This window comes from Leucoraja erinacea, chromosome 2 (genome assembly GCF_028641065.1).
Source record: "Leucoraja erinacea ecotype New England chromosome 2, Leri_hhj_1, whole genome shotgun sequence".
Lineage (NCBI taxonomy): Eukaryota > Metazoa > Chordata > Chondrichthyes > Rajiformes > Rajidae > Leucoraja > Leucoraja erinaceus.
The window spans coordinates 17,740,505-17,764,127 of NC_073378.1; the positions used below are offsets into that span (position 1 = coordinate 17,740,505).

At 45.4% G+C, this 23,623-nt stretch overlaps 1 protein-coding gene across 1 annotated transcript in view; it reads right to left on the minus strand.

Moving 5' to 3' along the window:
* The window catches only part of gpr158a (G protein-coupled receptor 158a), a 672,698-nt gene that overhangs the window by 303,476 nt on the left and 345,599 nt on the right, over positions 1 to 23,623 (minus strand). The gene's annotated exons all lie outside the window — the stretch shown is intronic.

A 23,623-nucleotide genomic window follows, 5' to 3' on the forward strand; every position in this document is an offset into this window, starting at 1 on the left:
GCACGACATGGGTATATTAGCAAAAACAAAATCAAAAAAAACAAATTGCAGATGCCAAAAATCTGAAATAAAAACAGAAATGAGAAGAAATGAGAAAATGCTGGAAATGTTTAGCAGGTCCAGCAGCATATGTGGGAAAGGTAATGGATGAATATTTCAGGCCTAAAGCCCTTCATCCTGAAAAAAACATCTCTGTTTCTCTTTTCACATATGCTGCCTGGCTTGCTGAGTGTTTCCAGTTTTATTTTTTTATTATTTTATATTAGCATAACGGTCATGTTACTAATTATATCCTAATGTCTCTAATGTATCATGTCTCTAATGATAACCTTGAAAGTTCGCAGTTCTGAAGAAAGGTCTTCAACTGAAAGCATTGACTCTCTTCCTCTTTCCATACACCTTGTCTTACCTATTGAGTGTTTCCAGCATTTCTGTTTTTATTTCAGATTTCCAGCATCTGCATGTTTTGATGTTAATTAGTTGCTTATCTGGTTCACTAATAGTTCCCTAGGGAAGGAAATTTGCCAACCTCATTAGTTTGGATTATAAATGGCTCCAGATACACCAACAAGGACTGGTAGTTTCCTCAGTTTCATGAGTTCAATATTACTTGCAACCTTAAATAATACATTATTTTAAAAAATACAGAAAAATGTTAGCTGGCAATTATACCATGTTTTTATCAATATAGATACAAAATCTACATTACTGACAATTATTAACTTTGAAAGCCAAAGAGTACTGGAGTAACTCAGCGGGTCAGGCAACATCACTGGAAGACACGGAAGGGCGACATTTCAGATCGGGACACTTCTTCAGATGTCCCAACCCAAAGTGTTGCCTCTCCATGTTCTCCAGAGATGCTGCTTAACCCGCTGAGTTACTCCAGCACTTTTGTCTTTTTTTGTAAACCAGCACATGCAGTTCTTTGTGTATATATTTTATTGACACTGGAATTGTGCACACCATTATGCTTCTGAACATCAAATATTTAAAATAGATGATCTTCAATAGTATCTGCTGGGTTTTTTTAACTAATTTCTTTGCAACAGATTGTGGGTTTCCTCCACGAGCTCCAGTTTCCTCCTACAATCCAAAGACGTATAGGTTTGGAGGTTAATTAACTTGGTAAAATTGTAAATTGTCCCTAATGTGTATAGGATAGTGTTAGTATGCGAGGACTGTGGACTCGGTGAACTGAAGGGTTTGTTTCCACGCTGTATCTCTAAACTCAACTAAACTAACAAAATTCACATCATAGTTTAAAGCCTGCAGAATTCAGGCTAATTTCTATTAAATTACCACTATTAGTTTCATTGCCCACAAGACCCATTGAGGAATTGAGCGAGTTGTAAAAAACTGCAAGGCTCCAAAACACGATCTGCTCCTGACTTAAGTGGATTACAGAGTAAGCTGTTGACTGCTGATAATAGGCAAGCACGGTTTGCAAGAGGGAGACAAAGTGCTCCCTAGCAGATGCAAGGGCTGCAGAGTTGGAACACTTCCATTTCCTGTTTAAATCCCAGCAATTCCCATATTCGCAGTCACTTCTCTCTGCGGTGACTGGGCTGCCTACCGGAGGTTAGCATAAATATTTATCAGGTTCTTGTGATGTTGACTAGACACCAGTGGAAATCAAACTGAGGTCTAAATTGAGAGTGCTGTGAATGTGCTGTGACTTTCTTGACAGGCAAAAGCAAGTAATCATTTGATTTTTATTTTTTTGCAGAAGCATCCAAGATTGAGTGAAAGCATTCATCTGTGCCAGTGGATGTGCTCCTCCAAGCCACTATGGGAAGACCAAGACCTTGCACTAAAATCTCCCCGCCATACAAATGACCCTATACGTAGCACACTTCCGCAACATGAGTCACAGAGAACGCAGGAATATGGCATTCGAGATGGATGATCATCATTCTGAATCATAAAGCATTGAAAGGTTAAGTGGCTCCTGCTATAGTTGTGTGGACTGCTCCCTATGACTATTCATTCAATTATCTCTGTTCCAAAATACCTCTGCACTTTTCATCGAGAATACTTTATTATTTATCACAGCACAGTAGAAGAGATATCACTTTTAGATGAATGCATAATCCCAGGCCCATAGTTACTTTGGAATTAAATTTATGCCTCTGGCAAAAGAGGGAAAAAAATTGTGCATTATAAATTAGGACATTTTCCTCCCCGTCAGGAGGCACCCCTCGGTTGTCAATGCCAGACACATTGTTGTTTGTCATCCACAACAACAATATGGATGAGTATATAGGTATGATTGGTGAGTATGCAGATGACACTACATTTGGAGGTGTTATGAATAGCGCAGATAGTTTTCAAGATTAATGCGATCTTGATCAGCTGGATAAGGGGGTCGAGGAATCATTGTAGTCAATGCCCACTATGTTCTGTTGTGCTGAAGCAAAGCAAGAATGTCATTGTCCTATCAGGGACACATGACAATAAACTCTCTTGACTCTTGCCTGTTGAGGAATGGCTAAATAATGTTTAATTCAGGAGCAAGGTGTTGAATTTTTGGAAATTCAAATTAGGACCTACACAGAAAACGATAGTCGACTGGGGATATTGTGGAGCAAAGGGACCAAGGAGTACAAATACATATAGTAATTCCATAAAAGTGGCATTTGCCATTCCTCTACAAGTAGACAGGGTGGTGAAGAAGTCACCGTGGCTTCCATCGAGTGTAGGTGCAAGATGTTGGCAAGGCAATAGACAAAAGTGGTTATTATATGGAAAAAGTGCAGAAAAGAGGTTGCGTAATCTAGGTCTTTATTCCTTGGTGTATAATAGATTGAGGGGTGATCTTACAGAGCTGTAAGAAATCATTGGGGTCATAGACAATAGACAATAAACAATAGGTGCAGGAGTAGGCCATTTGACCCTTCGAGCCAGCACCGCCATTCAATGTGATCATGGCTGATCATCCCCAATCAATACCCCGTTCCTGCCTTCTCCCCATATCCCTTGACTGCTATTTTTTAGAGCCCTATCTAGCTCTCTCTTGAAAGCATCCAGGGAACCTGCCTCCACTGGCCTCTGAGGCAGAGAATTCCACAGACTCATCACTCTTTGTGAGAAAAAGTGTTTCCTCATCTCCGTTCTAAATGGCTTACTCCTTATTCTTAAAATGTGGCCCCTGGTTCTGGACTCCCCCAACACCGGGAACATGTCTCCTGCCTCTAGCGTGTCCAAGCCCTTAACAATCATATATGTTTCAATGAGATGCCCTCTCATCCTTCTAAACTCCAGAGTGTACAAGCCCAGCTGCTCCATTCTCTCATCATATGACAGTCCCACCATCCCAGGAATTAACCTTGTAAACCTACTCTGCACTCCCTCAATAGCAAGAATGTCCTTCCTCAAATTATGGGACCAAAACTGCACACAATACTCCAGGTGTGTTCTCACCAGGGCCCTGTACAACTGCAGAAGGACCTCTTTGCTCCTATACTCAGCTCCTCTTGTTATAAAGACCAACATGCCATTCGCTTTCTTCACTGCCTGCTGTACCTGCATGCTTACTTTCATAGACTGATGTACAAGGGCCCCCAGATCCCGTTGTACTTCCCCTTTTCCCAACTTGACGCCATTTAGATAGTAATCTGCCTCCCTATTTTTGCTACCAAAGTGGATAACCTCACATTTATCCACATTAAACTTCATCTGCCATGCATCTGCCCACTCCCAACGTCCAAGTCACCCTGCATTCTCATAGCATCCTCCTCACAGTTCGCACTGCCACCCAGCTTTGTGTCATCTGCAAATTTGCTAATGTTACTTTGAATCCCTTCACCCAAATCATTGATGTATATTGAAAATAGCTGCGGTCCCAGCACCGAGCCTTGCGGTACCCCACTAATCACTGCCTGCCATTCTGAAAGGGATCCCTACTCTTTGTTTCCTGTCTGCCAAGCACTTCTCTATCCATGTCAGCACTTTACCCCCAATACCATGTGCCCTAATTTTGCCCACTAATCTCCTATGTGGGACCTTATCAAATGCTTTCTGAAAGTCCAGGGACACTACATCCACTGGCTCTCCCTTGTCCATTTTCTAGTTACATATTCAAAAAATTCCAGAAGATTAGTCAAGCATGATTTCCCCTTCGTAAATCCCCTTCAGACCGATCCTGTTACTGCTATCCAAATGTGTGGCTATTTCATCTTTTATAATTGACTCCAGCATCTTCCCCACCACCGATGTCGGGCTAACTGGTCTATAATTCCGCGTTTTCTCTCTCCCGCCTTTCTAAAAAAATGGGATAACATTCGCTACCCTCCAATCCACAGGAACTGATCCTGAATCTATAGAACATTGGAAAATTATCACCAATGCATCCGCAATTTCTAGAGCCACTTCCTTAAGTACTGTGGGTTGCAGGCCATCAGGCCCTGGGGATTTATCAGCCTTCAGTCCCATCAGTCTATCCAACACCATTTCCTGCCTAATCTAGATTTCCTTCAGATAGATGGATGAATGCACAATCTTTTTTCCAGGGAAGGGCAATCAAAATTTAAAATGCATTAGTTTAAGGTGAGAGGGGGAAGATTGCATAGGAACCTGTGGGGCAACATTTTCACACTGAGGGTAGTATGTACATTGAAAGAGTTGATGGAGGAAGTGGTTGAGGCATGTACATTAACAGAATTTAAACGACATTTGATAAGCTACATGGATAGGAAAGTTTTAAAGGAATATGCGTCAAACACAGGCAAATGTGACTAGCTTAGATGGGATCTTGGGAGATACAAGTAACTCCAGATGCTGGAATCTTGAGCAAAAACAATTTGCTGGAGGAACTCTGTGTGTCAGGCAGCATTTCTTTAATGTACAATACAATACAATACAATTTATTTGTCACTTGAACCTCATAGAGGCTCAAATGAACTGTTGTTTCTGCAGTCATACACACAAGAAAAAAAGACCCAAGACACAACACAATTTACACAGACATCCATCACAGTATCTCCTCCTCGCTGTGATGGAAGGCAAAAAAACTTATCTCTCCCCTGCACTCCCCATTCCCCTCCCGATGTCAGAGTCAAAGCCCCCGGCGGGCGATGGCAATTGTCCCGCAGCCATTAACGCCGCGCCGGGTGATGCAAGGCCGTGCTCCGGGTCTTGTTGTTAGAGCCCCCGGCGGGCGCTAGCAAAGTCCCGCAGCCGTTGAAGCCACGCCGGGTGATGTCAGGCCCCGCTGCAGGTCATCCTCGACCCCGCGACTCGGGCGGGAGAAGTCGTCGTTGCGGAAGCCCCGAAAAGCGGTCTCCCAGCAGGGACCCGCGGGCTCCCGATATTACTGTCCACCAGACCTGCGGTTGGAGCCTCCGAATCTCCGAGGGTCGGGTCACAGCAGCGCGCCACCACAGCTCCACCCGCTCCGAACTCGGCCAGCTCCGTGATGGTGAGTAGCTCCGCAGCTCCGCGACTGGAGCCCCAGGACGTCCCTGCTGGAGGCCGCTCCACGTTGCAGCCCCAATGACAACGGAGACCCAACAGGGAAAAGGTCAGGTTCTCCGTGCAGGGGAAAGATTTTAAAAATGTTCCCCCCACCCCCACCCCCACACACACACCCCATCAAAAAATAAACATAAAAACTACATTAAAACGGGACAAAAAATAACAAAAAGACAGACGGACTGCAGAGCCCGCTGCGACGTGAGTCGCGCCGCCCAAAAGTATGGGTAACACTGTCTGAAGAAGGGTCCCAACCCAAAATGTTTCTTATCCCTGTTCTCCGGAGATGCTGTTTGACCCGCTGAGTAACCCTAGCATTGTGTGTCTTTTTAGAGAGTCATTCACATTGTATTAGGCTCAAAGCATAATTGAGAGGAGCTCACCTCCCTCAGGGAATTCTACTAAAGTTCCCAAAAATAAATGAAAGATTTGCGACAAAAGGAGACAGTCTCTGAGCATTTGGTGAGCAATGTTCATAATGAAGAATAAAGGAATTGAAAGATATGATAGAATGGCTTTGATCAATGGAAGTAAAATGGGCAAGGAAATACTTCACAACACCAAAGCTTCAAATATATCTAACTAATATATCAATAGACAATAGACAATAGGTTCAGGAGAGTCGAGCCAACACCGCCATTCAATGTGATCATGGTTGATCATCCACAATCAGTACCCCGTTTCTGCCTTCTCCCCATACCCCTTGACCACTTCCGCTATCTTTAAGAGCTCTGTCTAGCTCTCTCTTGAAAGCATCCAGAGAACTAGCCTCCACAACCCCATACAATACAATACAATTCCACACTCACAACTCTATGTGAAAACGTTTTAAATGGCTTACCCCTTATTACCCACTAATTACCCACTAATCTCCTATGTACACATCATTATCACAGCGCTTTCTGGAAGTCCAAAAAAAACTAAAACGTATCTCTCCACTAGCACTCCCCAAAGATGTCAGAGTCAAAGTCAAAGCCCCCTTCGTAAATCCATGGGCGATAGTGATTGTCCCACGGCCATTAAAGCCACGCCGGGTGATGCAAGGTCGCGCACCGGGTCTTGGTGTTAGAGCCCCGGCGTGCGCTCACCAAAGTCCCGTGGCAATTCCAAGCCGCGCGGGGGGCGATGGTAAGTGTCCCCCTTTCTAAAGGTGCTCTTCAACCATTAACTACCCTCGGGCGAGAGAAGTGATCCGAGTCTAAACATTGGAAAATCCCACCATGGGACCCGCGGGCTAGAGCCGGTGTCCTTAAGTACCGTCCGGTTGCAGACCTCGGTTGGAGCCTGGGGAATTATCGGGGGTCGGGTCGCAGCAGCGTCTCCACACCACAGCTAATGTGATGTTCTTCCCTCCGTCACCCTAGATCCTCTGGCGAACTCGGCCACATCGGGTGATTGTTTGAGTAGGTCCGCAGCTCCGCGGATCCCAGGTATTCCTGTTTCAACTCCCTGTATCTGCAATGGGCAGCCCCAACGAAACTGGGGAGACCCAACAAAGAAAAGGTTGGGTCTCCCGTGCAGGGGAAAGATTTTAAAGTTAACCCCTCCCCCCCCACCCCACCCCCACCCCCCCCCACACACACATACCCCAACAAAAAAATAAATAAAAACTACATAGAAACGAGACAAAAAAATAATAAAAAGACAGACGGACTGCAGAGGCCGCTGCTGACGAGAGTCGCGCCGCCTTTGAGGCAGAGAATTCCACAGTCTCACAACTCTGTATGTGAAAAAGTTTTTCCGCACCTCCGTTCTAAATGGCTTACCCCTTATTACCCACTAATTACCCACTAATCTCCTATGTGGGATCTTATCAAATGCTTTCTGAAAGTCCAGGTACACTAATCCACTGGCTCTCCCTTGTCCATTTTCCTAGTTACATCTTCAAAGAATTCCAGAAGATTAGTCAAGCATGATTTCCCTTTCGTAAATCCATGCTGACTCGGACCGATCCTGTTACTGCTATCCAAATGTTCGGCTATCTCATCTTTTATAATTGACTCCAGCATCTTCCCCACCACCGATGTCAGGCTAACTGGTCTATAATTCCCTGTTTTCTCTCTCCCGCCTTTCTTAAAAAGTGGGATAACATTAACTACCCTCCAATCCACAGGAACTGATCCTGAATCTATAGAACATTGGAAAATTATCACCAATGCGTCCACGATTTCTAGAGCCACTTCCTTAAGTACTGTGGGTTGCAGACCATCAGGCCCTGGGGATTTATCAGGCTTCAGTCCCATCCGTCTACCCAACACCATTTCCTGTCTAATGTGATGTTCCTTCAGTTCCTCCGTCACCCTAGATCCTCTGGCCACTAGTACATCGGGAAGATTGTTTGAGTCCTCCTTAGTGAAGACGGATCCAAAGTACCTGTTCAACTCCCTGTATCTGCAATGGGGTTATTAAGGTTCTATTAAACACTGGGCATGTAATATAACCAAATAAATATATACGGTCAAAGTTATGGTGTTACAAATGGGGACAGACACGTTTGGATAGACACATATGATTATGTTGCAGGACAAGTCACTCTGGAAGCAGCACGCAACTGACATTCCCAGGAGGCCACGCTGAGCTGACCCTCCTAGGACGTGGCCCTTGCTTGGCCGACCAGACGACCCGGAAAATCGTGGCCTGCAGGAGGAATTCGCCGAGCTAGTCCCCAGCTCTTTGGACCTCCGGCCTGAAAGTGGGGCGCCACCATGCCGGCTCCTGCTCATCCCCCCAAGATCAGAGGATGTAGCCAGCGATGATGGGTTACGAGCAAGGCCAGTAGGAGAGGAGAGGGAACCAGGGTCTGGCCAATTGCAGGGCAGCATGGTGGCGCAGTGGTAGAGTTGTTGCCTTACAGCACTTGCTGCACCGGAGATCGGGGTTCGATCCAGACTACGGGTACTGTCTGTACAGCATTTGTACATTCATAATAGACAATAGGTGCAGGAGTAGGCCATTCGGCCCTTCGAGCCAGCACCGCCATTCAATGCGATCATGGCTGATCATCCCCAATCAGTACCCCGTTCCTACCTTCTCCCCACATCCCCTGACTCCGCTATTTTTAAGAGCCCTATCTAGCTCCTAATCTAGTTCTCCCCATGACCATGTAGGTTTTCCCCGAGATCTTCGGTTTCCTCCCGCACTCCAAAGATGTACAGGTTTGTAGGTAAATTGGCTTGGTATAAGTGTAAATTGTCCCTAGTGTGCTGATGTGTAGGATAGTTTTAATGTGCGGAATCGCTGGTCGGTGCAAACGGTGGGCCGAAGGGCCTGTTTCCACTCTGTATCTCTAAACTAATAAAAACTAAAACTGCACCGCCGTGGTCGGCTATGGGAGGCACCCCTGGGGAACAAGAACTAGAGCGTGGACTTTGAAAATGGCATCAAAACACGGTGCCTCTTGCATGCAGGCTCTGTAGATGTTTCTCTACACTTGCTAATCGGAGAACAGCAATACTCTACTGGACTGTTTGTAAGATAAAGAATTTCACTGTGTTATAGCCCTGTCCCATGGTGTGAGTTCATTCCAACAGCTCTCCGGAGTTTAAAAAAAAAATCAAACTCGTGGTAAGCACGGAGAATGAACGTAGCGGGTACGTCTGAGCTCGGGAACATCTCTTAGCGGCTCGTAACGCTAACGGCAGGTACTCGGGAAGACTCGCTAATGGCAGGCAAGCACTGGAAGACTTGTGAAGATTTTGAAACACATTGAAAAATGTCCACGAGAGCCCCGAGTACCGACGAGTGGCCATTACCGTAAATCCTCGAGTTCGAATCAGGGCAAACACGGGAGAGCTCTTGGAATGAACTCACACCGTGGGACAGGGCTATTAACATTCCACACATGTGACAATAAAAGCATCATTGAACCAAGACTAGAATGTTTTGTTGCGCAGGATTCAGAGACAATTCCTGCATGTATTTCAATTAGCTGCTTTTTGCCATCACAGTCGCTGCCTCAGAAAGTCTGGCAGTATCATCAAAGACCCACACCATCCCGGCCACACACTCATCTCCCTGCTACCTTCAGGCAGAAGGTACAGGAGCCTGAAGATTGCTACGACCAGGTTCAGTAATAGCTACTTCCCCACAGCCATCAGGCTCTTAAACTTGGCTCAGACAAAACTCTGAACATTAATAACCCATTATCTGTTATTTGCACTTCATCAGTTTATTTATTCATGTGTTTTGTAGTCAATGCCTATTATGTTCTGTTGTGCTGAAGCAAAGCAAGAATTTCATTGTCCTATCAGGTACACATGACAAGAAACTCACTTGAACTTGAACTTGAACTCAAGGGGAAACTGGCTCGGCAAAATATGATGCTAAGGCGGAGAAAATGCAGATATCAAATGAAAAGGTGCAAGGGGCCACAATGTGATAAGCTTCTACATCTGATCCATATGCTTAGGGTTTGAGAAGTCTGTTCAACAGTCTGATAACACCAGGGAAGAAGCTGTTTCTGAATGAGTTTTCAAGCTTTTGGACCTCTACCCGATCAGAGAGGGGAGAAGAGGCAATAGCCAGAGTGTAAGTGGTTATGGTGGCTGCTTTTTCAAGGCAGCGTGGAATATAGCTGGAGTCGATGGAAGGAAGGGAGGCAGTTACCAAACCAAGATATAGTGTTTTCTACGGTGCAGTTGGTGGAGACATGCTGAATTTCCAGGTTGCGAATTTCCAGGAATTGGTAGAGTGTGAAGGATAGGATCATGATAAGGAAGCTGGTTAGCAATGGGATTTGGTGATCAATGATCGAGATATTGCAATTGGAGATGGTAAGGCTGTTGGCGGGATCAATAATCTGGATGGTTGGTTGTTACATGAGCTTTGCACAGTGGGGTGTTGTTGGTGGGTGTTGGGAGTTGATGAATGGGGGTGAAGACCTTTTGGCCCATCATATCTATTCTCACTATGCCATTGTTTCACGCTTCCTATCCACTCGCCAAATACCTGATTCCCATTTTACCTGCCCATAGAGTGTACAGCACAGAAACAGGCCTTTTGGCCCATCATATCTATGCTGCTCATTGTACTTACCTATTGGTTATCAAAAATTACAACAAGATCTTGATCAGCTGGGCAAGTGGGCTGAACAATGGTTAATGGCGTTTAATGGGGGAGTCCACAACCAGGGGTTTAGGTATAATCCTATAATGGCCATTTAGGATTGAGATGTGGAAACCTTTTTCAGCCAGAGAATTGTGAATCTGTGGAATTCTTTGCCACAGAAGGCAGCGGAGGCCAATTCACTGGATGTATTAAAGTGAGAGTTAGATATAGCTCTTAGGGCTAATGGGATCAAGGGATATGGGGAGAAAGCAGGAACAGGCCTGCGCTACTCCTGCACTTATTTTCTATGTTTCCATGTTTCTAATGCAGATAAATGGAGGTGAATTTGGTGAGTGGTGGAAGATGTTGCAACCTTATGAAAGGTGATTGCACAACTTAAAGGGTACAATATCCTAAGAGAAGCTTTTGTAAAAATACTTTGTGCCACTTGCAAAAGTTTCCAAATGTTCAGGCATGCTGAATCAGCCCTTTTATGATCTGCATGAGTGTGCATGAACGAGTCCAGGTGATGCACGTGTCAATAAAATCCTCAGAAGTAACCTCCTCTGGATGCCACTGTTCATATGAAAGCGTTTCTTTGCATAACTGCATCGGGCTCATTAAGTCTAAGGCACTTAACAGGAACCAAATGCTACTGCATGCACAATGCGGTAAGCCGCTGCTCATTAACTGATAGAAGATGTGCTCCCACTACATTGTAATCTATGTAAACTTATGGCTGAATGACACTCATAGCAAGCCAGCAGAATTGATTCAATAATGTCACCAGGATCATAGAACTGTTCTGGGCTGAAGGGAATTGGACAGGATTGAGTAATATAGGTTGGAATTGAACTTTCACTTGATAGTTTTTCGGTGAAATGAAATTTTACTGAACCTTCTCTTGGAATATTATGTTTGCTGGAAGGGTGAATGCCTTTATTATTTGCAGAAGGAACAGGTCTGATGGATTTTTTTTTTTTTTTACTGCATGCTTCCTAATATAACGTTCAAAGGTTTTGTGTCACTTTCATATTTTAAGATACTTAAGCTAGATTTATGGATCAACATCCACAGCTGATATTTAACAATTTAGCCAGCATCTTAAAAGCTGACAAGGAGAAAAAAACTGTTTTTAACTTGAGAGAATTTTGAGTGTAAAATGAAATTGCCCTATGAGGTAAATTTTTTTAAATGTTTCAAATTCTGAGCATCTGCAAACACAAAATGCGGGAAATCCTGGATAGGGCTCTATTTCTAGGAGTGCAGGAGGCTGACGGGTGATTTTACAGAAATATGAGAATGCAGGAACACCATAGTCCTATCCAAACTCATGTCCAAACTCCTGTACCTCGGAGTCTGCATCCCCTCTGAATCCTTGACTTTTTGATCCACAGACCACAATCAGTGAGGATAGGTGACAACACCTCCTCCACATTCATTTTCAACACGAGTGTCCCGCAAGGATGAGTTCTCAGTCCCCACGATACTCCCTGTGCACTCACAACTGTGTGGCCAATTATGATAGGAAGGAGATAGATTAATTATTAAAATGGTGTCAGGACACCAACCTTTTCTCCAATGTCAGCAAGATGATGGAGCTAGTTATTGGCTTCAGGAAGCGTGGTCGAGTTTATGCACCTATCAGCATCAATTGAAACATATAAGATTATTAAGGGTTTGGATGCGCTAGAGGCAGGAAACATGTTCCTGATGTTGGGGAGTCCAGAACCAGGGGCCACCGTTTAAGAATCAGGGGTAAGCCATTTAGAATGGAGTTTAGGAAACACTTTTTCACACAGTTGTGAGTCGGTGGAATTCTCTGCCTCAGAGGGCGGTGGTGGCTGGTTCTCTGGATACTTTCAAGCGAGAGCTAGGTAGGGCTCTTGAAGATAGCGGAGTCAGGGGATATGGGGAGAAGGCAGGAACGGGGTACTGATTGGGGATGATCAACCATGATCACATTGAATGGGGGTGCTGGCTTGAAGGGCCAAATGGCCTACTCCTGCACCTATTGTCTATTGTTTAATAGCCCTGAATTGGAAATGGTTGACGGCTTCATGTTCCTTGGTGTTAATATTACCAACAATCTGTCCGTGCACCAACCATATTAATGTGTTAGAAAGGACTGCAGATGCTGGTTTAAATCGAAGGTAGACACAAAATGCTGGAGTAACTCAACGGGTGAGACAGCATCACTGGAGAGAAGGAATGGGCAATGTTTTGGGTCGAGACTCTTCTTCAGACCATATTAATGCGACAGCCAAGAAGGCACACACCTCTTGGCATTCTTGGTTGGTATAACCATATAACCATATAACCATATAACAATTACAGCACGGAAACAGGCCATCTCGACCCTTCTAGTCCGTGCCGAACACATAATCTCCCCTAGTCCCATATACCTGCGCTCAGACCATAACTCTCCATTCCTTTCCCATCCATATACATATCCAATTTATTTTTAAATGATAAAATTGAACCTGCCTCCACCACTTCCACTGGAAGCTCATTCCACACAGCTACCACTCTCTGAGTAAAGAAGTTCCCCCTCATGTTACCCCTAAACATCTGTCCCTTAATTCTCAAGTCATGTCCCCTTGTTTGAATCTTCCCTACTCTCAGTGGGAAAAGCTTATCCACATCAACTCTGTCTATCCCTCTCATCATTTTAAAGACGTCTATCAAGCCCCCCCTTAACCTTCTGCGCTCCAAAGAATAAAGACCTAACTTGTTCAACCTATCTCTGTAACTTAGTTGCTGAAACCCAGGCAACATTCTAGTAAATCTCCTCTGTACTTTCTCTATGTTGTTGACATCCTTCCTATAATTAGGTGACCAAAATTGTACACCCTACTCCAGAATTGGCCTCACCAATGCCTTGTACAATTTTAACATTACATCACAACTTCTATACTCAATGCACTGATTTATAAAGGCCAGCACACCGAAAGCTTTCTTTACCACCCTATCTACATGAGATTCCACCTTCAGGGAGCTGTGCACAGTTATTCCTAGATCCCTCTGTTCAACTGCATTCCTCAACTCACTACCATTTGCCATGTACGTCCTATTTTGATTTGTCCTGCCAAGATGTAGCACCTCACACTTTTCAGCATTAAACTCCATCTGCCATCTTTCAGCCCACTCTTCCAAATGGCCTAAATCTCTCTGTAGACTTTGAAAATCTATTTCATTATCCACAACACCACCTATATTAGTATCATCTGCATACTTACTAATCCAATTTACCACACCATCATCCAGATCATTGACAAACAACAGTGGACCCAACACAGATCCCTGTGGCACCCCACTAGTCACCGGCCTCCAACCTGACAAACAGTCATCCACCATTACTCTCTGTATGGACAGGTTGGATCAAATATGTAGGATGGAACTGCAGATATTGCAAAACTGCAGTAGAATACTAATATTGCAGAATCTGCAAATTCTGCAGAAGCACAAATTGAGTGTTGCGAATTTTAAGACCACCACAGAGGCAGCTCCATGACAGTAAATTGGAGTAAAACAATTTTGTGCATATCCTCGTCTACTTGTTCTTAGATGGTTCTTCAGAATTGAGTATAATTTACTTCCACAACCGTTTTGTGGGGTCTGAGGTCTAATGAGGGCAATAAAATTGGTCCATTAGAGAGTCAGAGTGGACAACTATCTGCAGAGCCAAAAGAGATGGGGCAGATATTGAACAGTTTCTTTTCTTCGGTATTCACCAAGGAGAAGGATATTGAATAATGTGAGGTAAGGGAAACAAGTAGAATAGCTATGGAAACTATGAGGATCAAAGAAGAGGAAGTACTGACACTTTTGAGAAATATAAAAGTGGATAAGTCTCCAGGTCCGGACAGGATATTCCCTAGGACATTGAGGGAAGTTAGTGTAGAAATAGCAGGGGCTATGGCAGAAATATTTCAAATGTCATTAGAAACGGGAATAGTGCCGGAGGATTGGCGTACTGCGCATGTTGTTCCATTGTTTAAAAAGGGGTCTAAGAGTAAACCTAGCAATTATAGACCTGTTAGTTTGACGTCAGTGGTGGGCAAATTAATGGAAAGAATACTTAGAGATAATATATATAAGCATCTGGATAAACAGGGCCTGATTAGGAACAGTCAACATGGATTTGTGCCTGGAAGGTCATGTTTAACTAATCTTCTTGAATTTTTTGAAGATGTTACACGGGAAATTGATGAGGGTAACGCAGTGGATGTAGTGTATATGGACTTCAGTAAGGCCTTTGACAAGGTTCCTCATGGAAGGTTGGTTAAGAAGGTTCAATGGTTGGGTATTAATGGTGGAGTAGCAAGATGGATTCAACAGTGGCTGAATGGGAGATGCCAGAGAGTAATGGTGGATGGTTGTTTGTCAGGTTGGAGGCCAGTGACGAGTGGGGTGCCACAGGGATCTGTGTTGGGTCCACTGTTGTTTGTCATGTACATCAATGATCTGGATGATGGTGTGGTAAATTGGATTAGTAAGTATGCAGATGATACTAAGATAGGTGGGGTTGCGGGTAATGAAGTAGAGTTTCAAAGTCTACAGAGAGATTTATGCCAGTTGGAAGAGTGGGCTGAAAGATGGCAGATGGAGTTTAATGCTGATAAGTGTGAGGTGCTACATCTTGGCAGGACAAATCAAAATAGGACGTACATGGTAAATGGTAGGGAATTGAAGAATGTAGGTGAACAGAGGGATCTGGGAATAACTGTGCACAGTTCCCTGAAAGTGGAATCTCATGTAGATAGGGTGGTAAAGAAAGCTTTTGGTGTGCTGCCCTTTATAAATCAGAGCATTGACTATAGAAGTTGGGATGTAATGTTAAAATTGTACAAGGCATTGGTGAGGCCAATTCTGGAGTATGGTGTACAGTTTTGGTCGCCTAATCATAGGAAGGATGTCAACAAAATAGAGAGAGTACAGAGGAGGTTTACTAGAATGTTGCCTGGGTTTCAGCAACTACGTTACAGAGAAAGGTTGAACAGGCCTTTATTCTTTGGAGCGCAGAAGGTTAAGGGGGGGACTTGATAGAGGTTTTTTAAAATGATGAGAGGGATAGACAGAGTTGACGTGGGAAAAGCTTTTCCCACTGAGAGTAGGGAAGATTCAAACAAGGGGACATGACATGAGAATTAAGGGACTGAAATTTAGGGGTAACATGAGGTGGAACTTCTTTACTCAGAGAGTGGTAGCTGTGTGGAATGAGCTTCCAGTGAAGGTGGTGGAGGCAGGTTCGTTTTTATCATTTAAAAGTAAATTGGATAGTTATATGGATGGGAAGGGAATGGAGGGTTATGGTCTGAGCGCAGGTATATGGGACTAGGGGAGATTATGTGTTCGACACGGACTAGAAGGGTCGAGATGGCCTGTTTCCGTGCTGTAATTGTTATATGGTTATATGGTTATTATATAGGAACTGCAGGTCCTTCCGCACATTGTGGCAAATGGGGTGGATGGCTGGGTAGTTTTTTTAGTGGTTGCACTCTCTCTACCTATCACATAGGGCCTCTGTATGCTTCCGATGAATGACCATGAGGTACAATACCATCCCACCTGCTCCAACTCCACTTGGAGCAGTCAGAGATCCCAGGAACGGTGTTGGTGAGTGGGCCGAGCACTTACGATGTATTCAAGAGAGAGTTAGATTTAGCTCTTGGGGCTAGCAGAATCAAGTGATATGGGCAGAAAACAAAACGGTAACAGCCTTGATATATTGATGGTTTGGCTGAAGGGCCCCCGAACAGCCTTCACCTGTGTTCTAATATTGAATGTTCTGCAGTGCTGCTACGACTCCAGGGCTTTGTATCCAAATGGCCTACTCTCTTTATACCTAATATCTTAATCCAGGCTAAACCCTATTGCACCCTCTATAGAGCTTCCTAGTTTTCTATCACGAGTATCCATGTTCTGCAGAAATGGTTAACATTTTATCACCCATTCAAAGGACCCAAGGTGTATCCAAATAAAACCTCACAAGCACTCTCTATTTAAGGTGACCGTGGGGTTTGATCTGGCGATCCTGTTGTTTATCGATACGTAATTACTCTCTAATCCAGGCAAAATATCTGAATAAAATTTAGTGGCATTGTAGATAGCAAGTTGTATAAGACAACACCTCTATAGAGCTTCCAGGTGGGCCTTTCTCCAACAGGATAAGAGTGTTTTGGGAAGTCCACATGGAACATACACAAGTACATGGTATGGGCTAATTAGGGTTAACATTTAATTGTGCTGTCAGAGTCTGGCAGTGACCAATGCAGGCGGAATCCCTTGGGATAGGTCACCTCACAAAGCAAAAGCTCCTAGTTATAGGTGATGGGAGCTGAGTCTTCCGGGCGGTTTGCTGGGATCCTGGCGTTGCAAGTTGTGTATGCATGGCGAGGGACACCTCTCGAGAGGCGATTGTGTTGGTCAGGAATTAGCAGTGGCATAAAGGGAGTGGCAGCCAATGGGGGACATCAAAAATTGTATGGCACGGCCGACCCCTGTACCAACCCAGTACTGACAACATGACAAAAACCTATAATTCTGGACTAAATTTGAACCTTTGAAACTTCAATTACTTAGTACCAGAGTAGTGTAGCATTGTGCGTGTTGCCTGGTAAGCTAAAAGGTTTGTTCGTGATATCCAGAGGTTGCATTGGGGTTGGGTATACCATGTTTAACCATAATAACCATATAACAAGCAGCACAGAAGAGACAGGCCATCTCGGCCCAAAGTTGTGCCACGAAAGACAACATGACCTTAGTCCCAAATGCTTTGGACACATAGCAAATTTTAATCCATATGAAACTTCCAATTATTTTTAAATGTGGGAACATGCCGACACATCAATCCGGGCTAAAATATTCATGCACAAGCTGCCACTGAGTAAAAGGTCACCTCATGATCCCTAACGCCTCCCGTTATGAAGTCATGTCCTCTTTTTGGCATCTGGGCAAGGGCAAGATTATCCGAACTCTGTTTCCCTATCTGCTTGCCATCATAGGTCAGGGCATAAAATATAAAAGCTGGGAAGTTATATGGCTATGTGCCCTGGGTGCTTCTATTCTGAGGCTTCCGAGGTCGGCGTTCAGGACTATTAAAATTCATTAAGGGACATGGCGGCATGTGTTGGCGAACGGGACCAGGACAAACTGCAGAACCACAAAACTGCAATTTAAAAGAATGGGCAGAAGAATCAAGCCTCCAATGTAACCAGACGGTGATTGGATCAGAGGGGAAAAGGACAGCACCTCTCCACGCTCTAGCTTGATTGTAGGCGGGTGAGGAAGGGTCCTGCAGTGAAACATGACAAGGGGTGGAGCAGAGATGCTCCTGACCCACTGTAACTCAAGGGGGGATGTGAATTACCGTATCGTGTGGGCTTCAGGGCAGACCCAGGGATTTTCACGGTAACCTTCCAGTAGGTCATGTAATATTCCACAAGACAGTTTGACCTATACAACGCACATTCGGAACTAACTTCATGACATCTCCCAACCATGAAACTTCAATGACTTTAGTACCTCCAAGAGTAATATAGAAACATAGAAAATATTGTCACCCGAGAGTCAGGCCATGGTAGCGAGCCGGCACCGCCTTCAAATGGAAGGCTTTGTCCAACTCAGTATCCCTCTGCCTGACAATACCCCCTAGAACAAGGGTTTCCAATCTCTCCTCTTAAGTATAGCCAAACCATACATCTGGACATATAACAGTACCTCAGCACAGAAAAACAGGCCATCTCAGTCCAAAATTATGGCCCTATCCTTAAACCGTGACACGATTGTTCTGGACGCCACAACAGACAACTCTTTTTTCCAAGCACTGAAGAATTTTGTACCACCTGAGGGAAAACTCAATACCATAACTGATGCATGGGCCACGAGATTTTTAGATCTCATCTATGCCCTTATGCCTATCCAATTTAATTTTAAATGAACGGCAATGAACCTGCCGACACCACTTCCACTGCTGTTGAAGCTACTTCCACATCCGCTGCATGGTCCTGTGTTGTCCCTGAGTAATCCGGAAGGCTGTATTCCAACCTCATATGATCCCTTACACTTCTTGGTGAATTCTAACTTCTGAAACTTAGTCCCTTAATTTGAGCGTGTCAGTCCGAAGTTGTTTGAATAGAAGAAATCGGTCTCAAAGGAAAAATTTACAAATCCATGTCAAAAACTCAAAAAAGGCTCCCTCTCATCATTTTAAAGACCTCTATCAAGTCCCCCATTAACTTCGTGTCGCTTGCCAGAGAATAAAAGACCTAACTTATTCAACCTGTCTCTTTAACTTAGTTGTTGAAACCCAGCCAACCTTCTAGTAAATCTCCTCTGTACTCTCTCTATTTTGTTGACAAAAGTGTACTGTCTCAGAGTAATCTACTATTAAATATGATTGTATCTATGCATGGTAAGGTCCTGAACTGTATACAAAAAAGGGATTTCACGGTACCTAGGTACATGTGACAATGAGATACCACTGAACCACAAATTAACTTTCACATGCTTCAATATAAATACAACATTGGGCAGAATCAATTGCCCCAATGTAACCAGATGGTATCTGTCCAGAGGTCAGGTTACCCAGCTCTGATTTGTCTGTACCTTTTCATACCTCTAGCTTCCATCTCCCCTGACTCTCAGTCTGAAGACGGGTCTCATCCTGACACATCACAAATTCCTTATCTCCAGAGATGCTCCCTGACCCACTGTAACTCCAGCATTTCGTGTCTATCTTCAGTATATAGTACCAGACCAGTTTTGGGCTTCAGCAAATCAGTAGATCACATTTTCACTATAACCTTCAGAAAAGTTCTGTAATATTCCACTGGCATATGAGGTTTGTCACTATAAAATTAATGACTGATGAACTCAACCTTCATGAGATTTCTCCCTTCCTATTTCTTATCTTAACTAAATAATCAGTTTTCATGTTTCCACGCTGGAGAGCTGAATATAGAAACATAGAAAATAGGTGCAGGAGTAGGCCATTCGGCCCATCGAGCCTGCACCGCCATTCAATATGATCATGGCTGATCATCCAACTCAGTATCCTGTACCTGCCTTCTCTCCACTCTCTGTGTGAAAAATGTTTTTCTCATCTCAGTCCAAAAATATTTCCCCTTTATCCTTAAACTGTGACCTCTTGTTCTGGACTTCCCCAATATCGGGAGCAATCTTCCTGCATCTAGCCTGTCCAAGCACTGAAGAATTTTGTAAGATTATCCATGAGGAAAATGTCCAAGCAAATCATACGCCACATTTAAAGGACCCCAACCACAAAACAAAATACATGTTCATCGCTCACTTAATTTTATATAATACTAGACCAAGTGCAGACCCGTTGGGTCTGTTCCCCCAACGTGCGGTTGTGGGGGGGGAGGTGGCATGCAGCATCACACACACTAACTATCTCCCCCCCCCCCCCCCCCCCCCCCGCCCTCACGCTAATTACCCCCCTTGATATAATATCAATATTATTAATTTGCTCCTTTTTACCCCATAACCACCATATCTCCTGACGCATAGTGGGAACCCCCAACTTGCAGTCACATCTAGAGGAGAGGAGAGGGGGGGGGGAAAACCGGATGTGATGAGAGTGAGAGGGCAGAGAGAGAGAAGGGGCAGAGACCAGAGGAGAGAGACAGAGAAACACAGAGAGAGGGAAAACGCGACATGGGAAAGAGGGAGAGGTTCAGGAGTATCAAGAGGGTGGGGAGGAGGAGAAGAGGAAGGGTGGGTTGGGGTGAGGGGTGGGGGGAGGAGAGGAGAGAGAGGGTGAGAGTGAGGGGGGAAAGAGAGGGGGTGCTGAGAGGGGCGGGGGTGGGTGAGGGGGAGAGGGGTGGGAGCAGGGAGAGGGACAGGGAGGGAGGGTGGAGGGGTGAATCACTGGGAAGAGGGTAGGGGGCACTTGTATTAGGAAGGGGGTTTAAGGGGGAGGGGATGGAAGGCAGGGGAGGACGGGGGGGAGAGAGAGAGCGGGGGGGGAGAGAGGGGGAGGAGAGGGGGGGAGAGGGAGAGTGTGTGCTGAAGGGGGGGTGAGGTGAGGGGGGACGGGGAAGAGGTGGGGAGCAACGTGGGAGGAGGGAGGGATGGTGGAGGGAAAGGGGGTAGGGGTAGGTGTGGAGGAGAGGGGGGGTTTAGGTGAGGGATGGTGGAGATGGGGATCGAGTGGAGGAGGGGGAGGGGGAAAAAGAGGAGAGAGGGGGGAGAGGGGAGAGGGGGGGAGAGGGGGAGGGGGAGAGAGGGGGGGGGGGGGGGAGAGGGGGAGGGGGGGGCGAGGAGAGGGAGGGAAAAAGAGAGGGAGGGAGGGAGAGAGAGCGAGGGAGAGAGGGGGGGGGAGGGAGATTGGGAGAGAGGGGAGAAAGAGAGAGAGAAAGAGAGAGAGAGGGGGGAGAGAGGGGGGAGAGAGGGGGGAGAGAGGGGGGAGAGAGGGGGAGAGGGGGAGAGAGGGGGGAGAGAGAGAGGGGAGAGAGAGGGTGTGCTGACAGGAGGGGGGTGAGGAGAGGGGGAGGGGTGGGGAGGTGAGGAGGCAGGGAGGGTGGAGGGATGGGGGTATGGGGTGTGTGGAGGGAAGGGGGGTTTAGGGGCGGGATGGTGGGGTAGGGGGAGTAGAGGGGAGGAGGGGGAGAAAAAGAGGGAGGGAGAGAGAGAGAGAGAGGTGGAGGGGAGAGGAGGAGGGGGGGAGGCAGATGGAGAGAGGAGAGGGGAGGGAAGAGAGGAGAGGGGGTTAGAGGAGGGGGGAGAGGGGGGAGAGGGGGGTGAGCGAGGAGAGCGGGGAAGAGGAGGAGGGGGGGGAGTGAGGGTGTGTGCTGAGAGGGGGGTGATGTGAGGGAAGAGGGGAGGAGTGGGGGGAAGAGGAGGAGGGGGCGGGGAGATGGGGAGAGCAGGAGGGGGGGGGGGAGAGGAGAGGGGGGAGAGAGTGGGTGCCTTTTTATTTCAACCCAAACAACCATTTGCAGGCAGTGCTTTTTTACTTTAACCATATTTTCATTTTCAAACCACATTAAAGTTACTTACTCATAGTTGTGTGGACATTTGTTCAGTTTTATTCACAGCTCAGAGAAACGTGACCCTCTGCCTTCCTCCAGCTTGCAGACTAATTGAGGCACACCACTTCCTGGTTTTATAGTCCCTCCCCCCTGCCGCCAGGAGGGGCAGCAGAGAGAATGGGGAATCTGGTAAAATTACTAATATCTCTGCCAAATTTCAACAACGGGAAAAATCCCCGGCACACATACGGCGGAGGGGGGCTCTGAGCGAGGTGGCCAAAAATGACGGCCGTAGGTGGCGGCGTTCTCTCGGAAATCGCAGCACAGATCGCCAAAACCGGTCAAGAACAGAGTTTTAGTAATATAGATATAGTATTAGGTAAGTAATATCACCAAGTAGATGTTACATTTAATGCTGTCTACTCAGTCATTCTTGAAGATGTTTGATTGGAATACACTATTGTGGCGGTACACTAACACAAATATCAATTTGTCAGAAACAGTGTTCCTATTCCTTACAGGTCTTACATGTCCAATACAATTCTAGACTCCTCTGCATGTTCAATACAACTCTAGTCTCCTTTACATTGGACAAATAAAAAACAATTGGGTAATCACTTTGTGAAGCATCTGTGTTCACTCATCACTGGTGAATTTGAGTTTCAAGTTGGCTGCACTTTAATTCTCCATCCCACTCCCATTGTGAATTATTTGGGCATAGCTTCCTGTATTGTTCTAATGAACCAAAAAAAATGTTTTTCCTATTTTCTCCTCTGCCACTGACTGGATCCTCAATTTTCTGACCCTCAGGCCATAATCAGTAAGGACAGTGACACCTCCTCCTCCCTCACAATAATTCTCAACAGCAGTGTCTCATGAGGATGCGATCCCAGTCCCCTAATATACTCCCTATACCTTCACGACTGTGCAGCCAAATTCAATAGACAATAGACCCTGGTTCTGGACTCCCCCAAAATTGGGAACATGTTTCCTGCCTCTAACGTGTCCAAAACCTTACTATTCCTATATGTTTCAATATATCCTCTCATCTTGGTTTATACTCTCTAGAATTTAGAAGATTGAGAGGGGATCTTATAGAAACTTACAAAATTCTTAAGGGGTTGGACAGGCTAGATGCAGGAAGATTGTTCCCGATGTTGGGGAAGTCCAGGACAAGGGGTCACAGCTTAAGGATAAAGGGGAAATCCTTTAAAACCGAGATGAGAAGAACTTTTTTCACGCAGAGAGTTGTGAATCTCTGGAACTCTCTGCCACAGAGGGTAGTTGAGGCCAGTTCATTGGCTATATTTAAGAGGGAGTTAGATGTGGCCCTTGTGGCTAAGGGGATCAGGGGGTATGGAGAGAAGGCAGGTACGGGATACTGAGTTGGATGATCAGCCATGATCATATTCAATGGCGGTGCAGGCTCGAAGGGCCGAATGGCCTACTCCTGCACCTAATTTCTAATGTTTCTAGTTTCTATCCTTCTAAATTCCAGAGTATACAAGCCCAGCTGCTCCATTCTCTCAGCACATGACAGTCCCGCCATTCCGGGAATTAACCTTATAAACCTACGCTGCACTCCCTCAATAGCAAGAATGTCCTTCCTCAAATTAGGGGAACAAAACAGCACACAATACTCCAGGTGTGGTCTCACTAGGGCTCTGTACAACTGCAGAAGGACTTATTTGCTCCTATACTCAACTCCTCTTGTAATGAAGGCCAACATGCCATTTGTTTTCTTCACTGCCTGCTGTACCTGCAAGCTTACTTTCATTAGCACTATCCTACACACAATCTAAGGATAATTTACAATTATACCAAGCCAATTAACCTACAAACCTGTATGTCTTTGGAGTGTGGGAGGAAACCAGAGGTCCCGGAGAAAACCTACGCAGGTCATGGAGGCAACGTACAAACTCCATGCAGAGAGCACCCGTAGTCAGGATCAAACACGGGTCCCTGGTTCTGTAAGGCAGCAACTCTATTGCTGCAACACCAATTTCAGATTTCTACTTCCCATAGCTTTTTAATAGTAATTCACATCACATACAGTAAAGGATTAAACTTCCCAATAAAACTATTACCATATACTCGTCTATGTCTTG